At 41.0% G+C, this 7,202-nt stretch overlaps 1 long non-coding RNA gene across 1 annotated transcript; it reads right to left on the reverse strand.

Moving 5' to 3' along the window:
- Nucleotides 1-3,262: 3,262 nt before the first annotated feature.
- On the reverse strand, nt 3,263-6,239 carry LOC125756322 (uncharacterized). Its single transcript, XR_007414366.1, has 3 exons — nt 6,157-6,239; nt 5,199-5,285; nt 3,263-3,367 (listed from the first exon to the last, which is right to left on the reverse strand). It is a non-coding gene; the product is annotated as an uncharacterized LOC125756322 (long non-coding RNA).
- Nucleotides 6,240-7,202: the final 963 nt, after the last annotated feature.

Raw genomic sequence — 7,202 nt, forward strand, 5'->3', positions numbered from 1 at the left:
CTGCTGCGACGCGCCTTTTTTTATATTTCGTCACGTGAGCTTCCGATCTCACGGAGCGCAACTGTAGCATTTTCTGTGCACTCAGTGCGCTCAGTTTTGATATCGCCGGGATCGGGAACTCGAATTTGGACAATTAATATTTCGAATTACGTGTATTTTTGGAATTCAAGAAAGGGTATGCCATAAATTGTCATGTCCTACAACTTTTCCACGCAGAAAACTGCCCTCAAATTAATAATGAAATGGGTAATTAACGAGTATTTGTTAATTATTCATTTCGACAAAAGTTTAGGGAAGGAAAAGTTTTTCCACCTCGGCTTTGAGAAAGTTGAAGAATTCGTACAAATTCAGCCCTGCTGCTGTGACCGTCATAGGAAGTATTTATTTGTGTTTCTGCTTGTTCGAAACATTTCACAAAGTACATATGATATGCCATCATCAGATGGCCGACAAAACAAATAAACTATTATTAAGGAAAGGTATGCTTTGGTTGCAATAATGTTTGCAACAAAGAGCTCACATTACGATCGATCACAGCTGTACAAAGAACAGACCGCAATAGCTGGATTACTCGTGTAGGGAAAGCATTAGCTTTACCAGATAGCAACATGCGAAAATTGAGAACACCAGAGTAGGTAAGACACACATAGTGTTTTAATGGCTGTGTCAAACGTGCTGCTTGACTCTTGTTATGATACTGTATACGTGCCCAATGAAATGTCTTCTTATTTATTTCAGCTCATTTTCATAGAGTGCCTGGTGTACTTCAAAAGGAATAACTTTTCCTCAGCTTCAGGGGTGAAAAAAATGAATAGTGGGCTCAGTGGAGCGAGGAGCAAGGCTCGTACATACGAAAATAAGTTCAAGTATTTGCTGATATCAACTTCATAGTAAATTCTGAAAAAAAATGGCTGTTTTTATTATCAGGGACAAAATAAAGAACAAAATAATTTTTGTGCGGCATGTTTATTTTGCTATTTCTTACAGTAGCATAACATTGAGGCTTAAATGTCTTCTGAAGTGAGCAAGATGAACAGCCTGGATTGAAGGCACCTGCTTTATTCAGCGTTCGGCTTGGGAGCTGAAACGAGACACAAAATGGGGGTTAATTACGATGTGTTCAACATGGTGCGAAAGAACTCCACGCGGAATCTTCATTGGGAGTTGTCTAACTGATGCGTAAGCAATGCGTTTTACTTTAGATAGCAGCCGTCCCTGGAACGCCGTTATCGAGTGGCATCAACATGGCGTCTTTCATCTATGTAGCACGTGTGAGCGTTTTATCTTCTCTCCAGCACTCTTGCGTATGCCATGGGACAGCGTCTGGGACGCTGTCCCATGACATTCGCATTTCGCGACCACAAAAAGGATGTTTGGCATCAAAATTTCGCGAAGTTGGAATTTTTCTGATGTGTACAGTCTTCCCTGTCAGCTTGACACCTTTTGCTGATGAGGGCTTTCATTCTACTTTTACGAAATTCAACGAGACCTTCAGATAGAGTGTTATTTTGTGGCATTTGTTCTGTAGTGCGAGTAGGACGTATTCATGTAGGTCCTCTAATGTGCATTTTGCAAGCATGGATGCATAGCGTAGAGATCAAGACACACTCTCTCAGGGTGAGGGAGCGGGTTCAAAGCCAAGCACTTGAGTGAAAACTTGTCTTCTATTGTTTACTTCTTTATAGCGGCTCTCGTCTTATTGACAGACAGATGGACGGACAGTTTTTTTGTCGAGTCTGTATAGAAACGATTGCGAATTTAAAATACACAAATCTATTGTGTCCATTATTCTGCAGAGTAACTTTGTAGAATTAAAAAGACACCACCCATGACAAGGAATACGGAAAAAAACGTTTGGGCTCCTCTGACGCGGGAGCCTTGTTTACAATAGACTGCGAACAAGGCTCCCGATCAGGGGATCTGAAACGTCTTTTTTCCTCTTCGTTTTCACGGTAAGTGTCCTTTTAATTCCATCTTGTTACTTCCCGACCACACGTGTTACCATCAAATCCCCGACTTCAGGGTAACTTTGGCTTTATATGTTTTGCCTTTTCATTTCCATAATTGCGTCACAAATCTCTGACCCAAGATATGGAATCAATATTGCAAAGACAAGATACGCGATGGTATTTATGCCCCAATATTATATCAGGCTCTGCACATCATGCACACTTTTGTGTCGAAATGGTATTATGACAATGTTACAAATAATTGCAGCAGTATGCTTTAAGATCCACGTTTGGCTTCTCCGTTACACACTGGCATTTTTATATGTGTTCAGTCACACCCTCCATCGAACGGGATCGAAGACGTCATCCTCCTTGGAGAATAAATAATATGCGTTGAAGAAACGATAGCAATTGCGCAGTTTGAAAACGACCAGACGTGTCGCGTTTTTTGTGCTTATTGTAAAGTGACATATTTAACTGCAGTCGCGCGAGCTTTTCTAGGCTTCAGTAGTGCATCTCTTGCCTATGCGCTATTAGAGAAAATATTTTGTTCACCCTAGTTGCCTAAAAAGAAAGCAACTAGACGTTACTATGTCCCATAAATCTTCAAATTATCTTCACATTTGGCGTACATAACACTAACGAAGTGAGTCTTTGATTTTTATTTAGTCTGTTCTAGGGTGTTTCTTGATTATTTCAGGAATAATTTTGCTTTGTTTTTACCTCAGTTCTGTTTAGGAACGCTGCATATTCGCTAATATGTAAAATGGGTTAACAAGAAACATCTATGATTCGGCATCTAAAATAGTTTTAGGCTCCTCAGTGGTTGAATGAGATTAGGCGAGGACAATTCTACTTTTATTTTTGTTTTTTTGGTATTTCATAAGGATGCCGCGTCGTATTCTGAGGTAAAATATCGGAGGTAGATATCAGAAGTGAATTGCAAACCTGGAAGTTTATCCACAAGTTAACCTAAGACCGGAAATGAATATCCTTCACTTCATTTGCTTAACTTCGATTACGTTTTATTTTTTTCGGTTCATTTATGTCCAAAATCCGACACAAAATTTGACGCATCACAAACCGCTACATAAAGTGTGGGGAAGAAGCCAAGTAGGAGACTGCCTTCTAAATGCATTCTGTATTTCCCATAGTTTTGTCCTTAATTTCAGACAGAACTGAAGCTCAATTGTAGCGTTCTGAATTGTCCTATCATATGCTACCGACATTACCACTGACTGGTTCAGTGAACTTTTCATGTTCCTGTAAAAATCGAATCGTATACGTTTAATGTTCAACCAACTTACCGCAGCGACACAAGCACGGAGATACATCTGGGTTGCAATCGATAAACTGATTAGATGAGCAGCTGCTTTGGAAGTTCTGAGCGATAAATTGGCAAGGATTCTGGTTTTTCACTGCAACAAAAAAGAAAATATACAATTTGCAAAGGTACGCCACACAAGCTATTACACCCATCTATGACTGCAAATAAAGAGGGACAAGAAAAAAAGCGGAGATGCGTCACCCCCCAGTACCTGATACGCAATGAAGCATGAAGGCCGAACGATTGTAATATATACGCGAAAGTCCTTTCTGAACACTTATTTCATAGACTTCCTTTATGCGAAAATTCTGCTTGCCCCTTTCGCATTCGAGATAGCAGGATCATGACAATGATATTTTCATTCTCTCATTTAGTAACGTTTGTTGAGTGTATAAGTTCAAGTGCATAGCATTTCGGCCACAAGGTTTCGAATTCAAGAAAATATAAGTTTTCGTAAACCACAAGGGCTTAGACGGGTCTATATGAGCTGCATGCTGATCATTTATGCGTATTTTCCGCGTGATCATTCTAGTCGCTGTTCAGATAGGAAAACTTGATGCACATGTCAGCGTATTTTCTTAGTTAGATATTCTACCGTCTTCGCATTCCTGTGGCGAATGCCAATAGATGCGAAATAAGCGAACGCATCAATATTTAGGAATGTATGACGCACTTCTCCTCTAATGGCGATAGTAATGTTTACGCTGTATTCAACAAACCTTCTCTAGTCTCTTCGGGAGCTTATTCTCGTTTCATGCGAACTCAAAGACAACCACAAGTTACTCAATGTTCTGTCTAGTGGCCGGGGAAATCGGAAAAATTTTACCTAAGGGCTCAAGTACTATACTGGTCGGATTTATAATGTAAATAATTTGTGTATTTTGCTCGTAGTATTCTAATACAAAAAAATGAAACCAGTTCCACGCCTGTGCAAACTGAGTAAACAGCAGAGCTGGCAAGCAAGCGCCAACACCTCGCGAATTGAGATTGACTTATTTTTTCATCTTCTTCATTTTCTTCTTCTTTGTTGTATCTTTCATTCTTGCTTTATCTCTTTTTATATTGCCCTCTTTCATCCTTTCCATCCTAACAGTCACTTCCCTTTCCCACCACTTGCTACACTCTACTGTGTATGCCTATGATGTGGTTTATCCTCTATCCTTCTCCTTGCCCCTCCCCCCTTCCCTCACCTTCACTCTTACATCAGTCCTGCTCACCCTTACTTCGCCTTTCCAATTCCTTACTAAAGTATATTATGCAAGGCTATGCGATGATTTACCCTCTCCCCTCCTCATTGTCTCACATTTACATCATTTCTTCTCGCCCTCACATCCCTTTCTCACTCCCGCGCTATACTCTATCGTGCCGTGCTATACTATACTATGTTAAGCTATGCTATACTCGGAGCTGCTTGGCACAGACCCGCTTCCTGTGGAGCATATTTGCCGAGTTTTGCGAGGACGACAACGGCGGTACTCGAAGCTTAAGCACTGGGGTCTTAGAGCGTTAACTTCGTTGTGGCCGAAAAGGGATCTTGCTAACGCTTCTACTGTGCGAGTGCGTGGTGCACATGCTTGAGAAACTGAATCCTACAGGAGATACTTAGTCTTTAAATGCACCGCTGCCACGATTATTCCGACTCTTCTTTTACCCTCCACTGTCTGTATCTCATATACCGAATGTAGGAATGGCAGTTAGGAGGAAAGCTTCTATAGCAACCTTACCACTCTTGATTTCATAAATCTCCTTTCCCAATAAATACCGTTTAAAGAAAATCTATAATTCAGGGGCCGTGGTGTTAGTGTCGTAATGGAATATTAGGGACACTTAAGATCGTCGTCAAAGGTACAGAAAGTCAGCGCCAGTAAGGTCGTAAGGTATACTTTGTAAAACAATGTTATAGAAATGTACCGCCTACTTACCACACAAGCACTGACAATTGTTTGCGCTGATCAAGCATCCACCTCTCCATCCTGGTAAACAGTTGATGGGCGAACACTCAGGATCTTCTGAATAACGAAATAATAAGAATCTAATAGTTGTGCACAAAAACATTGTTCCCATGTTTGAAATGCAAAGCAGATACGTCAATTTGAGGATGACATACCCAAGTGCTTGATATCAAGGGATCCGGGATTTCTAATGAAACAGGAATATTCTTAGGTGTGGCACAATTCGAGAGCATGCAAATGTGTGCAAATGTGCTGCGTAGCGCATTTGCACACCTTAGAGTGGGGAAAAACTTGGAGGACGCTCTAGCTTCGCCATCAGGAGTAGAACTTGGTCATTGGGGCGTCCCGTGAGTAAAATAATGAAGAAAGCAAATGACCGCTTCAGCTGCGCGTCATCTTCGCGCTGTACACAAGAACAGGAGCGCAGTAGGGCCATGAAGAAAGGTGGTACTCATGTTTCCCGGCGCTCCTATGGCAATCGCCCTGCCATGCATGTGCAGCCTCAGATTCATTCCACATCGTTATGGGTCTCACTAGGAGTTCATAATTCTGAACGGCAGCGCAAAGCAGCACACGGACGGCGACAGATCAAGACAGGACACAGCGCAATTTCACCTTCACATGGATAGAAAGTTAAAAGCATAACTTTATTTTTATCAGGTCACGTGGGTTACTGTACCGCACACTGCGTTTTTCAAAGCCAGCATCCACTGAGGAACTTAAGGTTTCCGCCTTCATATCGCCGTAGCGAATTTCGTTCTTTTTCTCTTTTTTAGTGAGCGTGGATTGTGCTTCGTTTCCCATGCATTGTTAATCTCACAGGTTGTGTTTTTTTTTTCCTTTTTGCTCGGATGCTGTTCATCGATCATTCATCGCAAATGTTGACCACCTCGTGAAGGCCTAACAAGAAGCTTGTGTTCTATCGTACGTGAATTCGCCAACGTCAGACAGGCCCACAAGAAGGTACCGATGACGAGGAACATCACGATGGCGTATCTGCGATAGAAAAAAACATTCTGATCATGTGTAAAACATCCCAGTTGAAGTGCAATATATCTTGTTAACAGTCTTGTCTTTTAAAGCATCTTGGCGATAGAAAAAACAGTTACAGTAAGGTCGTGTCAGTATTCTCTATTCGGTTATGTCCTGCGCGCACATACATTTTTTACTTCTAATAAAATGCTGTGACTACCAAGATCTTTCCATGTTAGACCGCGCCCGCCCAGAAATTATCACGCGCGTTTACTTTTCAACAGAATTAAAAAAGTGATTTGCTCCAAAGAAAATAATACACATTGATTCTTTATAGAAACATAAGAAAGCTTGACTAACGGTCATCCGTAGCCGAAGTTGTCGTCTGCATGGACACTCTTTGAAAACATTTAGTAAGCATGGAGGCGTGTCTTATTGTTCATGGGACATTATTGCTTGCTCATGTTTAATAAACACAGCTCGTGCAAATGAGATGCATGAATGTCTGCTCAAATAACCTTGCAAATTTGTTTGGAATGTAACTTTCTCTATGAATATTTCTAGTACAAAACAATAAACAAAACAGAAAAAAATGAACTGCTGAGTTCAGAAGCACAACCGATGTACAATTTAGCTAGCTTATTAACTATGTTCGTGCTGCGTATATCCATCTGAGTGGTTTGAGCTGCGAAGTGTCACAAATCCATTTACTCAGTTTAAAATAAGCATCACTTACTTATAGTGAGATGACAAAGTTGACTTTGTGAGAAAGGTTGGGAGTCAGGGTTGATCTCGACGAAGATGATTTTATGGCAGGGTGAACGTCCACGATTTATAGGAGCAGCTTTACTGGCAAAACAACGCAAAAAAAAAAACGTTGCATGTGTGTTGGATAGAGCTTTAGTTTCTTGAGGGGATCTTGTTACTTGCGTAGACAGCCAAGGTAAATATTTTTAATTATATTTCGCGTTGTCGGCTCTCCGTTGCTTTAATGCGTCGGGG

Source organism: Rhipicephalus sanguineus, chromosome 11, assembly GCF_013339695.2.
Source record: "Rhipicephalus sanguineus isolate Rsan-2018 chromosome 11, BIME_Rsan_1.4, whole genome shotgun sequence".
NCBI lineage: Eukaryota > Metazoa > Arthropoda > Arachnida > Ixodida > Ixodidae > Rhipicephalus > Rhipicephalus sanguineus.